This window comes from Callospermophilus lateralis, unplaced genomic scaffold (genome assembly GCF_048772815.1).
Source record: "Callospermophilus lateralis isolate mCalLat2 unplaced genomic scaffold, mCalLat2.hap1 Scaffold_1348, whole genome shotgun sequence".
NCBI classification, from domain to species: domain Eukaryota; kingdom Metazoa; phylum Chordata; class Mammalia; order Rodentia; family Sciuridae; genus Callospermophilus; species Callospermophilus lateralis.
The window spans coordinates 392,322-406,051 of record NW_027512510.1 but is presented as its reverse complement, the minus strand read 5'-3'; positions in this window follow the sequence as shown (position 1 = coordinate 406,051).

Genomic DNA, 13,730 nt, shown 5'->3' with positions numbered 1-13,730 from the left:
GTTTTCTCAGAGACATTTGGAAAATATATATGAATTATTAGGAGATTGAAATGAAGAAACAAAGTGGAAATTCCCCAATTTCTTATTTTAGATTCCATACTCTGATGCTGCCTACCTACTATAAAAACTTTTAAACTCTTACTCCCCATTTCTATATCATTGCCAACAAGTGAACATTCACGGCCCTACAACAAACCAGAGAACGCACATTGAACAATGTTTCCCCAGTAGAGACCAAGGCACAATTCTCATTAAAAGAATACCTTAGTCATGAATTAATAGTGAAAGCTTTATTTGAGTGTTAAATGTGCTCTAATTATGTGTTTGTGTTTGTTGATGTGTGTGTGTGTGAGGGGGGGGGTGTGTTTGTGTGTAAAACATGCACTGAGGTGTAAAATAAATGCAGGATTGCAACGGCCTTCTTAAAAATAAGAAGCAGCTTTATCACATTTGAAGCCCAGGGAAGAATCCGCCTGATACTTGACCTACAATTAATTGAAATGTGAAAAATTCAGGCCTAAAAAAACAAAGCCAACAAACAGAATAAATCTAATCAGTCTGTCTCACCTGATTAGATGTCCCCTGCCATGGGCTGTGTAAAATACATGGAGGATCCCGCACTGATTGTTATCTAGAATGACTTCTGCCTGAAATACTATTGGAGAATAGTTGCTGATGTACTGTGGTTCTTATACCAGTAAACTGGAATGAAGGTAACTTCAGGCTGCAAAGGAATCAATTGATTTTACTAACTGGTTTTTGGAAAACACTGCCATGAAAAATTATCAATATGTTCATAAAGGCATCCACATGTCTCTCCACAGGGGTTTTACTTAATGGGGGAGGGGGGGAGGTCTGGATATAACTTATATTGTTCTACCATTAGTAGGTAGAACAATATAATGGGAATCACAGTGCACATACCAATTTGAACTCAACCTAGGTAACATGGATTCATCTCTGTGTTATAGGCCTGCTTCTGAAAAACACAATGTAGTGCTCCAAAAGCAGAACGATACTTTCAGAATACCATGTTATGTTTGTAAATAGAGAGACAGATAGATATACAGAAATGAAAAATCTGAAAACGGTCTGGAAGTGTACATTTCAATAACTTACAATGTCAGTAGTGGGGGATTAATAGCAGACCAAGAAGACTGTATCTGCATGCGAAATGGTTCAATTTTTAAAGAGTTTTTTAAATGACAATGGACAAAAAATTCAAAGGGTTACAGTAAGTGTTGAGGAGTGACTTGGTAAAAGGAGCACAGAGATGAGAAAGGATTAAGTAGAGTTCAATAGAATCAGGTATAATATCTGTACACAGGACTCCATGAACAGGAGCAAAGGGGAAACTTAAAGAAATCATAAGGACTAAGGGGAGATCAGGATTAGGGGGGCTTGTAGGAAGAGCTGGAAAAAACCAAAGCATGCAATGGGCAGAAAATGTGGAAGAAAAGGCCTCACAGGTGGTAAACTGATCCATCTCTCCCTGGTAGTTCAACTGTATGAATAACAGAGAGGCCGGCTAAGTGGGAAAGTACTTGGAAACTCTGTTCATACAGACAACAGAAAGTGCCACCAGAGTGAAAAAAGTAAACCTAGTAAGGCAGCTTAGCCCCTTCCCCTTGGTGTTTTATGCCAGCTATCTTTCTTGCTGTGCCTCTGTTCATATACACTGATACGTGTTAGGTCCAAAGGCAGTGACAAACATTGTTACATGTATTGAGGAATCCTCCCAGTTCCACAAAGCACAGCCATTTTACTTAGTGTTCTCAATACCTTCTTTTCGACTCTCATCTCGTTTGAAGAAACACTTTCAGAGGAAAGAAGTTCTCCCTAAGCCACATGTGTCCTTAAGTAAACTATGAATTAAGTGGTATTTCAAGGTGTTTGGGCTGATTCCTCCACATGGCCCGTGAAACCTAGAAAAGTGTCATTCACCAACAGGCATTACATCTTCAATGAGTCCTGTTCTTTGCACACCAGGGTCACCTTATTGTCCATTTAATGGTCAGAAAAACAGTGTTACAGTGAGTATCCTTTTTAGTAGTAGGACTAAAGTGTTTTGGACTCGCATGTTCAGATACTGAAAAGGCTCAGGGAAGTCCACTTGAAAGCTGGTCATTCGATACAGGTGCTGGAGAGGAAAACAAGCTACTCTCATTTGGCAACTTTGAGACAGTGATACAGCTCTGGCCATGTAAGTGTAAATAACAACAGGTCTAATCATGCATGGTGGCCTATGGGCTTGGAACTTGCATGCTTACAAAACCAGTGATGACTTGTGCATCTTCTCCTTCGAACCTCATATGTGACTCATCAACAAGTCAAGTGCTAACTTGGGAGGAAAACAATGTTGGGATGTCCTTTTGTACATCAAGCCATGAACTCGTTGTCTTAACATCAACAATATAATTCACGTTCATGATTTACATCCATTTCAGAGAGTAATATCCATCCTTCTCTTGGCTATATATTTATAAGGACCAGCCAGCTTCCTTAGATGTTTTCAAGCCCATGAAAAGTCCAAAAAAAAAAAAACATCTGAAAGAAGAGTTTGAAGAATTTTCAACAAATACTAGTCTAGAAATGCTGACCTCAAAACCAACTGACGTTTTCAATACCCTCTTTTTGGGAACATTTTCTGTGCCGTGCTTCTCAAAAATGACTTGTCATAACTGATTTGTGCCCATGTTAGCAACTCTTCTGAAATTACTGAAAGTAGACTAATGTGAGAATTTCTCTTTAGAGATAATTCAAATTACTTGCGTAGGAAGTGGCAGCAGGTCTGGGGATGTTGTAGCTCACTGGCAGTGACCTTGCCTAGCTTGGGGCTGGCCTGCCATGGATTTTCACCCCAAACACTTGCAAGAAAAAAAAAAAGGGACGGAAGGGAGAGAAAAAGTTGGAAGGGAGGGAGGCAAAGTTGGAGGGATGGAGGGAGGTAGAAAAGAAGGAAGAAGAAAAGGAGAAAAACCAGGAAGGGAGGAAGGAAGCAAGGAAGGAGGAAATAGGGAGAGTACAAGGGCTGGGAAAGGACTGAGTCACTAAAACTAAAGGCCAAAAAAAAAAAACAAAAAATAAAATAAAATAAAATAAAACAAAAGGCAAGCGACACAAAGACCAATATAGGCCTTGAAAGCTGTTTGAACAGTTTAGACAGCTTTAGAATTTGAGTGACATCAAACTGAATGTTATGATGACTGGATGGAATCTTCCTACTAAGCCCCGCCTTGGCCTGGCCTAAACCAAATCAAGGGGTGTGTGGCATGGGGAGGAATTCTCTCTGGCTGGAGTGGGAGGGACCTAAACCTGTGGCACTTGAGGATGCACTGGGTAGGGAAGGGGACAAGACTCCCCTGATGGGCAGTTGAGCACAACAAGGCTCCTGGGAGTCCTTGATCATGGCTCCCACCACCATACGCCCACCACCTGCCATACGCTCACACCCTGAACTGGATCGCAGTGGTCTGCTCCGTTGCCTGGTGCAGGTTAGAGTTCCTGACCAAACACCTGAGTGTCCACAGCCTGCGTTGGCCTGCCTGGGCAGGCTGTGGTTGTGGTGGCAAGAGCCAAAGCCGTCTTGGTGTGATGGAGGAGCCAAGGGCTGCCTCTCAGCCATACTAGTGGGTGGTTCTGGAAGAAGCACCAACGGTTGTGGCAGCATTGTCCGAAGACATGAAGCCAGGCCATCTTCCTTATGGCTTTCCTTGGGAGTTGGTGATGTGTACAGCTCTTAGATGTTTGGCTGTTCTCTTACTTTTCTGGAGATGTTTTCAGTCGGTTAGTAGCAGGCTTTATGTGGGAAGAGAAAAAAAGCTGGGCTGTAAATCTTGCGGGACTTATTGAAAAAAAGTGTGGACTTCTTGAAAAAGTGAGCCTTGTTGAAAAAGAACATGAAGGCTTAGCCTCATCTTTAAAGGACTGCAGGTTTGAGAAGGGTTCAAGGGAAGCACAACCTCTGGAGGCAACCTACGAAAAGCTGCATTGGTCCGAATCCAGCCATGGCGTTGAAATGCTCTTTCTAGAAGAAGAGCTCAAAGCACAGAAGGCTAAACATGGTCAACAGGATGAAATGAGGGCGCATCTATCAAGAAGGATACAGTCCCTCCAAGGTGAATCTGAAACCCTCAGATCACAAATAGCTGAAGCTAAAACAAGCTGGAGACTCTTTCAAGTGAATGAGGAAGAACTGAAGCTGGCAATCAAAGGGGTGCCTTGTTTCCAGTTGACCCAAGGAGTCAGTTCATGAGAAGAGGACCTTTTTTTTTCCTCCACCTCTCCGAGGAAACTTGTATGGGAACCTGGAGATTATTTTCCACCTGGCCCGCCACCCACTCCATTTCCAATGCGAAGTGTCTATGCAGGGAGAGGGTTTTCCTCTCAATCTTCCCCCAAGAGCTGGAATTCAGCCCTCTACACCCGCATTCTGAAAGTACAAGTGATTTCCCTGAAGGGTTCTTTCCACCTGCAAATGAGCCTGTTACTCAACATCCAGAACCAATCAAGAAACCTCATACTGTTGCTCTCTCTTCAAATGTAATTTGACTTTTCTCTCATTTTTAGTTTTTAAGTAACTGCTTTTACTTCAGTAATTGACTATACTTTGGCTCCAATTGAAGCTCAATGAAACTATAATTCTTAAGATAGTATTTTGTAAATAAAGATGGTTTACATAGGAAGCTTATGAGTAAATTATTCCTATTTTGTTTTATTCAAAAGTACAGCATTTAATCTGATGAACTCACTATTACATAAACAAGAATGGGAGTTCTAGGTACTTGTGATCTAGCTGATGGAAATATATTTGAAACTCCCAACAAAGAAGTGTATTTAGTATGACTGTATCAAATGTGAAGTGACTTTAGGCTTAATGAAAAATTGTCACTGATTTTCAGACTGGTTGGGCATATCAGCTAGTTTTTCCATATCAGAATAACTAGAGCATGGGAGGACTAAAGGAGGGAACACAACTAAACATGTCACGGAAATAGGAGACCTCAACTACAAAGAAAAATGAAGACCTCTTTTTTATATTCATTGCTGAGAACATTACATGGCTCTTGAGATATCATATTTCCCACATTAGATTCAAGTGAGTTATGAACTCCCATTGTTACCCCATATACAGATTGCACAATCACATTGTTTACACATCCACATTTTACAAAATGCCATATTAGTAACTGTTCTATTCTGCTACCTTTTCTATCCTCTACTCTGCCCCCCTCTCCTGCCCTCTCATCTTCTCTCTCTATCCCAGCTGCTGTAATTTAACGTTTGGGAATTGGAAACCACACTTTAAACTCACTCTGCTCCCCATTTTCCCTTCTGTCAAATTACTCATCATCTTCTTCTATTTCTCCTCCTCCTTCTCCTCTTCCTCCTCCTCCTTATACCTTTAATTCATTCATCATACACTCATGCATTGCTTCATTCATTCACATTCATTCAACACATATGGTGTTGGGGATCCTACTCAGGACCTTTGAAAGTGCGAAGCCAGCACTCTAGTGCTGAGCCAAAACCCCAGCACCTGTCTTTTTGATTTTATGACTGTTTATATGAAATTCAGAATTGCATTCTGCTATGGTTCACGGATATGTGGATTGACCTAGTCCTTGTTTTCTCAGAGACATTTGGAAAATATATATGAATTATTAGGAAATTGAAATGAAAAACAAAAGTGGAAATTCCCAAAATTCTTATTCTTAGATTCCATACTCTGACGCTGCCTACCTACTATAAAAACTTTTAAACTCTTACTCCCCATTTCTATATCATTGCCAACAAGTGAACATTCACTGCCCTACAACAAACCAGAGAACGCACATTGAACAATGTTTCCCCAGTAGAGACCAAGGCACAATTCTTATTAAAAGAATACCTTAGTCATGAATTAATAGTGAAAGCTTTATTTGAGTGTTAAATGTGCTCTAATTATGTGTTTGTGTTTGTTGATGTGTGTGTGTGTGAGGGGGAGTGTGTGTTTGTGTGTAAAACATGCACTGAGGTGTAAAATAAATGCAGGATTGCAACGGCCTTCTTAAAAATAAGAAGCAGCTTTATCACATTTGAAGCTCAGGGAAGAATCCGCCTGATACTTGACCTACAATTAATTGAAATGTGAAAAGTTCAGGCCTAAAAAAACAAAGAAAACAAACAGAATAAATCTAATCAGTCTGTCTCACCTGATTAGATGTCCCCTGCCATGGGCTGTGTAAAATACATGGAGGATCCCGCACTGATTGTTATCTAGAATGACTTCTGCCTGACCTACTATTGGAGAATAGTTGCTGATGTACTGTGGTTCTTATACCAGTAAACTGGAATGAAGGTAACTTCAGGCTGCAAAGGAATCAATTGATTTTACTAACTGGTGTTTGGAAAACACTGGCATGAAAAATTATCAATATGTTCATAAAGGCATCTACATGTCTCTCAACAGGGGTTTTACTTAATGGGGGAGGGGGGGAGGTCTGGATATAACTTAACTGTCCATTAGTAGGTAGAACAATATAATGGGAATCACAGTGCACATACCAATTTGAACTCAACCTAGGTAACATGGATTCATCTCTGTGTTATAGGCCTGCTTCTGAAAAACACAATGTAGTGCTCCAAAAGCAGAACGATACTTTCAGAATACCATGTTATGTTTGTAAATAGAGAGACAGATAGATATACAGAAATCAAAAATCTGAAAACGGTCTGGAAGTGTACATTTTAATAACTTACAATGTCAGTAGTGGGGGATTAAGAGCAGACCAAGAAGACTGTATCTGCATGCGAAATGGTTCAATTTTTAAAGAGTTTTTTAAATGACAATGGACAAAAAATTCAAAGGGTTACAGTAAGTGTTGAGGAGTGACTTGGTAAAAGGAGCACAGAGGTGAGAAAGGATTAAGTAGAGTTCAATAGAATCAGGTATAATATCTGTACACAGGACTCCATGAACAGGAGCAAAGGGGAAACATAAAGAAATCATAAGGACTAAGGGGAGATCAGGATTAGGGGGGCTTTTAGGAAGAGCTGGAAAAAACCAAAGCATGCAATGGGCAGAAAATGTGGAAGAAAAGGCCTCACAGGTGGTAAACTGATCCATCTCTCCCTGGTAGTTCAACTGTATGAATAACAGAGAGGCCGGCTAAGTGGGAAAGTACTTGGAAACTCTGTTCATACAGACAACAGAAAGTGCCACCAGAGTGAAAAAAGTAAACCTAGTAAGGCAGCTTAGCCCCTTCCCCTTGGTGTTTTATGCCAGCTATCTTTCTTGCTGTGCCTCTGTTCATATACACTGATACGTGTTAGGTCCAAAGGCAGTGACAAACATTGTTACATGTATTGAGGAATCCTCCCAGTTCCACAAAGCACAGCCATTTTACTTAGTGTTCTCAATACCTTCTTTTCGACTCTCATCTCGTTTGAAGAAACACTTTCAGAGGAAAGAAGTTCTCCCTAAGCCACATGTGTCCTTAAGTAAACTATGAATTAAGTGGTATTTCAAGGTGTTTGGGCTGATTCCTCCACATGGCCCGTGAAACCTAGAAAAGTGTCATTCACCAACAGGCATTACATCTTCAATGAGTCCTGTTCTTTGCACACCAGGGTCACCTTATTGTCCATTTAATGGTCAGAAAAACAGTGTTACCGTGAGTATCCTTTTTAGTAGTAGGACTAAAGTGTTTTGGACTCGCATGTTCAGATACTGAAAAGGCTCAGGGAAGTCCACTTGAAAGCTGGTCATTCGATACAGGTGCTGGAGAGGAAAACAAGCTACTCTCATTTGGCAACTTTGAGACAGTGATACAGCTCTGGCCATGTAAGTGTAAATAACAACAGGTCTAATCATGCATGGTGGCCTATGGGCTTGGAACTTGCATGCTTACAAAACCAGTGATGACTTGTGCATCTTCTCCTTCGAACCTCATATGTGACTCATCAACAAGTCAAGTGCTAACTTGGGAAGAAAACAATGTTGGGATGTCCTTTTGGTACATCAAGCCATGAACTCGTTGTCTTAACATCAACAATATAATTCACGTTCATGATTTACATCCATTTCAGAGAGTCATATCCATCCTTCTCTTGGCTATATATTTATAAGGACCAGCCAGGTTCCTTAGATGTTTTCAAGCCCAAGAAAAGTCCAAAAAAAAAAAAAAAACATCTGAAAGATGAGTTTGAAGAATTTTCAACAAATACTAGTCTAGAAATGCTGACCTGAAAACCAACTGACGTTTTCAATACCCTCTTTTTGGGAACATTTTCTGTGCCGTGCTTCTCAAAAATGACTTGTCATAACTGATTTGTGCCCATGTTAGCAACTCTTCTGAAATTACTGAAAGTAGACTAATGTGAGAATTTCTCTTTAGAGATAATTCAAATTACTTGCGTAGGAAGTGGCAGCAGGTCTGGGGATGTTGTAGCTCACTGGCAGTGACCTTGCCTAGCTTGGGGCTGGCCTGCCATGGATTTTCACCCCAAACACTTGCAAGAAAAAAAAAGGGACGGAAGGGAGAGAAAAAGTTGGAAGGGAGGGAGGCAAAGTTGGAGGGATGGAGGGAGGTAGAAAAGAAGGAAGAAGAAAAGGAGAAAAACCAGGAAGGGAGGAAGGAAGCAAGGAAGGAGGAAATAGGGAGAGTACAAGGGCAGGGAAAGGACTGAGTCACTAAAACTAAAGGCCAAAAAAACAAAAAACAAAAAATAAAATAAAATAAAATAAAACAAAAGGCAAGCGACACAAAGACCAATATAGGCCTTGAAAGCTGTTTGAACAGTTTAGACAGCTTTAGAATTTGAGTGACATCAAACTGAATGTTATGATGACTGGATGGAATCTTCCTACTAAGCCTCGCCTTGGCCTGGCCTAAACCAAATCAAGGGGTGTGTGGCATGGGGAGGAATTCTCTCTGGCTGGAGTGGGAGGGACCTAAACCTGTGGCACTTGAGGATGCACTGGGTAGGGAAGGGGACAAGACTCCCCTGATGGGCAGTTGAGCACAACAAGGCTCCTGGGAGCCCTTGATCATGGCTCCCACCAACATACGCCCACCACCTGCCATACGCTCACACCCTGAAGGGGATCGCAGTGGTCTGCTCCGTTGCCTGGTGCAGGTTGGAGTTCCTGACCAAACACCTGAGTGTCCACAGCCTGCGTTGGCCTGCCTGGGCAGGCTGTGGTTGTGGTGGCAAGAGCCAAAGCCTTCTTGGTGTGATGGAGGAGCCAAGGGCTGCCTCTCAGCCATACTAGTGGGTGGTTCTGGAAGAAGCACCAACGGTTGTGGCAGCATTGTCCGAAGACATGAAGCCAGGCCATCTTCCTTGTGGCTTTCCTTGGGAGTTGGTGATGTGTACAGCTCTTAGATTTTTGGCTGTTCTCTTACTTTTCTGGAGATGTTTTCAGTCGGTTAGTAGCAGGCTTTACGTGGGAAGAGAGAAAAAGCTGGCTGTAAATCTTGCGGGACTTATTGAAAAAAAGTGTGGACTTCTTGAAAAAGTGAGCCTTGTTGAAAAAGAACATGAAGGCTTAGCCTCATCTTTAAAGGACTGCAGGTTTGAGAAGGGTTCAAGGGAAGCACAACATCTGGAGGCAACCTACGAAAAGCTGCATTGGTCCGAATCCAGCCATGGCGTTGAAATGCTCTTTCTAGAAGAAGAGCTCAAAGCACAGAAGGCTAAACATGGTCAACAGGATGAAATGAGGGCGCATCTATCAAGAAGGATACAGTCCCTCCAAGGTGAATCTGAAACCCTCAGATCACAAATAGCTGAACCTAAAACAAGCTGGAGACTCTTTCAAGTGAATGAGGAAGAACTGAGGCTGGCAATCAAAGGGGTGCCTTGTTTCCAGTTGACCCAAGGAGTCAGTTCATGAGAAGAGGACCCTTTTTTTCCCTCCACCTCTCCGAGGACACTTGTATGGGAACCTGGAGATTATTTTCCACCTGGCCCGCCACCCACTCCATTTCCAATGCGAAGTGTCTATGCAGGGAGAGGGTTTTCCTCTCAATCTTCCCCCAAGAGCTGGAATTCAGCCCTCTACACCCGCATTCTGAAAGTACAAGTGATTTCCCTGAAGGGTTCCTTCCACCTGCAAATGAGCCTGTTACGCAACATCCAGAACCAATCAAGAAACCTCATACTGTTGCTCTCTCTTCAAATGTAATTTGACTTTTCTCTCATTTTTAGTTTTTAAGTAACTGCTTTTACTTCAGTAATTGACTATACTTTGGCTCCAATTGAAGCTCAATGAAACTATAATTCTTAAGATAGTATTTTGTAAATAAAGATGGTTTACATAGGAAGCTTATGAGTAAATTATTCCTATTTTGTTTTATTCAAGAGTACACCATTTAATCTGATGAACTCACCATTACATAAACAAGAATGGGAGTTCTAGGTACTTGTGATCTAGCTGATGGAAATATATTTGAAACTCCCAACAAAGAAGTGTATTTAGTATGACTGTAGCAAATGTGAAGTGACTTTAGGCTTAATGAAAAATTGTCACTGATTTTCAGACTGGTTGGGCATATCAGCTAGTTTTTCCATATCAGAATAAATAGAGCATGGGAGGACTAAAGGAGGGAACACAACTAAACATGTCACGAAAATAGGAGACCTCAACTACAAAGAAAAATGAAGACCTCTTTTTTATATTCGTTGCTGAGAACATTACATAGCTCTTGAGATATCATATTTCCCACATTAGATTCAAGTGAGTTATGAACTCCCATTGTTACTCCATATACAGATTGCACAATCACATTGTTTACACATCCACATTTTTACAAAATGCCATATTAGTAACAGTTCTATTCTGCTACCTTTTCTATCCTCTACTCTCCCCCCTCTCCTGCCCTCCCATCTTCTCTCTCTATCCCAGCTGCTGTAATTTAACGTTTGGGAATTGGAAACCACACTTTAAACTCACTCTGCTCCCCATTTTCCCTTCTGTCAAATTACTCATCATCTTCTTCTATTTCTCCTCCTCCTTCTCCTCTTCCTCCTCCTCCTTATACCTTTAATTCATTCATCATACACTCATGCATTGCTTCATTCATTCACATTCATTCAACACATATGGTGTTGGGGATCCTATTCAGGACCTTTGAAAGTGCGAAGCCAGCACTCTAGTGCTGAGCCAAAACCCCAGCACCTGTCTTTTTGATTTTATGACTGTTTATATGAAATTCAGAATTGCATTCTGCTATGGTTCACGGATATGTGGATTGACCTAGTCCTTGTTTTCTCAGAGACATTTGGAAAATATATATGAATTATTAGGAGATTGAAATGAAGAAACAAAGTGGAAATTCCCCAATTTCTTATTCTTAGATTCCATACTCTGACGCTGCCTACCTACTATAAAAACTTTTAAACTCTTACGCCCCATTTCTATATCATTGCCAACAAGTGAACATTCACTGCCCTACAACAAACCAGAGAACGCACATTGAACAATGTTTCCCCAGTAGAGACCAAGGCACAATTCTTATTAAAAGAATACCTTAGACATGAATTAATAGTGAAAGCTTTATTTGAGTGTTAAATGTGCTCTAATTATGTGTTTGTGTTTGTTGATGTGTGTGTGTGTGAGGGGGGGGTGTGTGTTTGTGTGTAAAACATGCACTGAGGTGTAAAATAAATGCAGGATTGCAATGGCCTTCTTAAAAATAAGAAGCAGCTTTATCACATTTGAAGCCCAGGGAAGAATCCGCCTGATACTTGACCTACAATTAATTGAAATGTGAAAAATTCAGGCCTAAAAAAACAAAGCCAACAAACAGAATAAATCTAATCAGTCTGTCTCACCTGATTAGATGTCCCCTGCCATGGGCTGTGTAAAATACATGGAGGATCCCGCACTGATTGTTATCTAGAATGACTTCTGCCTGAACTACTATTGGAGAATAGTTGCTGATGTACTGTGGTTCTTATACCAGTAAACTGGAATGAAGGTAACTTCAGGCTGCAAAGGAATCAATTGATTTTACTAACTGGTTTTTGGAAAACACTGCCATGAAAAATCATCAATATGTTCATAAAGGCATCCACATGTCTCTCCACAGGGGTTTTACTTAATGGGGGAGGGGGGGAGATCTGGATATAACTTAACTGTCCATTAGTAGGTAGAACAATATAATGGGAATCACAGTGCACATACCAATTTGAACTCAACCTAGGTAACATGGATTCATCTCTGTGTTATAGGCCTGCTTCTGAAAAACACAATGTAGTGCTCCAAAAGCAGAACGATACTTTCAGAATACCATGTTATGTTTGTAAATAGAGAGACAGATAGATATACAGAAATCAAAAATCTGAAAACGGTCTGGAAGTGTACATTTCAATAACTTACAATGTCAGTAGTGGGGGATTAATAGCAGACCAAGAAGACTGTATCTGCATGCGAAATGGTTCAATTTTTAAAGAGTTTTTTAAAATACAATGGACAAAAAATTCAAAGGGTTACAGTAAGTGTTGAAGAGTGACTTGGTAAAAGGAGCACAGAGGTGAGAAAGGATTAAGTAGAGTTCAATAGAATCAGGTATAATATCTGTACACAGGAATCCATGAACAGGAGCAAAGGGGAAACTTAAAGAAATCATAAGGACTAAGGGGAGATCAGGATTAGGGGGGCTTTTAGGAAGAGCTGGAAAAAACCAAAGCATGCAATGGGCAGAAAATGTGGAAGAAAAGGCCTCACAGGTGGTAAACTGATCCATCTCTCCCTGGTAGTTCAACTGTATGAATAATAGAGAGGCCGGCTAAGTGGGAAAGTACTTGGAAACTCTGTTCATACAGACAACAGAAAGTGCCACCAGAGTGAAAAAAGTAAACCTAGTAAGGCAGCTTAGCCCCTTCCCCTTGGTGTTTTATGCCAGCTATCTTTCTTGCTGTGCGTCTGTTCATATACACTGATACGTGTTAGGTCCAAAGGCAGTGACAAACATTGTTACATGTATTGAGGAATCCTCCCAGTTCCACAAAGCACAGCCATTTTACTTAGTGTTCTCAATACCTTCTTTTCGACTCTCATCTCGTTTGAAGAAACACTTTCAGAGGAAAGAAGTTCTCCCTAAGCCACATGTGTCCTTAAGTAAACTATGAATTAAGTGGTATTTCAAGGTGTTTGGGCTGATTCCTCCACATGGCCCGTGAAACCTAGAAAAGTGTCATTCACCAACAGGCATTACATCTTCAATGAGTCCTGTTCTTTGCACACCAGGGTCACCTTATTGTCCATTTAATGGTCAGAAAAACAGTGTTACAGTGAGTATCCTTTTGAGTAGTAGGACTAAAGTGTTTTGGACTCGCATGTTCAGATACTGAAAAGGCTCAGAGAAGTCCACTTGAAAGCTGGTCATTCGATACAGGTGCTGGAGAGGAAAACAAGCTACTCTCATTTGGCAACTTTGAGACAGTGATACAGCTCTGGCCATGTAAGTGTAAATAACAACAGGTCTAATCATGCATGGTGGCCTATGGGCTTGGAACTTGCATGCTTACAAAACCAGTGATGACTTGTGCATCTTCTCCTTCGAACCTCATATGTGACTCATCAACAAGTCAAGTGCTAAATTGGGAGGAAAACAATGTTGGGATGTCCTTTTGGTACATCAAGCCATGAACTCGTTGTCTTAACATCAACAATATAATTCGCGTTCATGATTTACATCCATTTCAGAGAGTCATATCCATCCTTCTCTTGGCTATATATT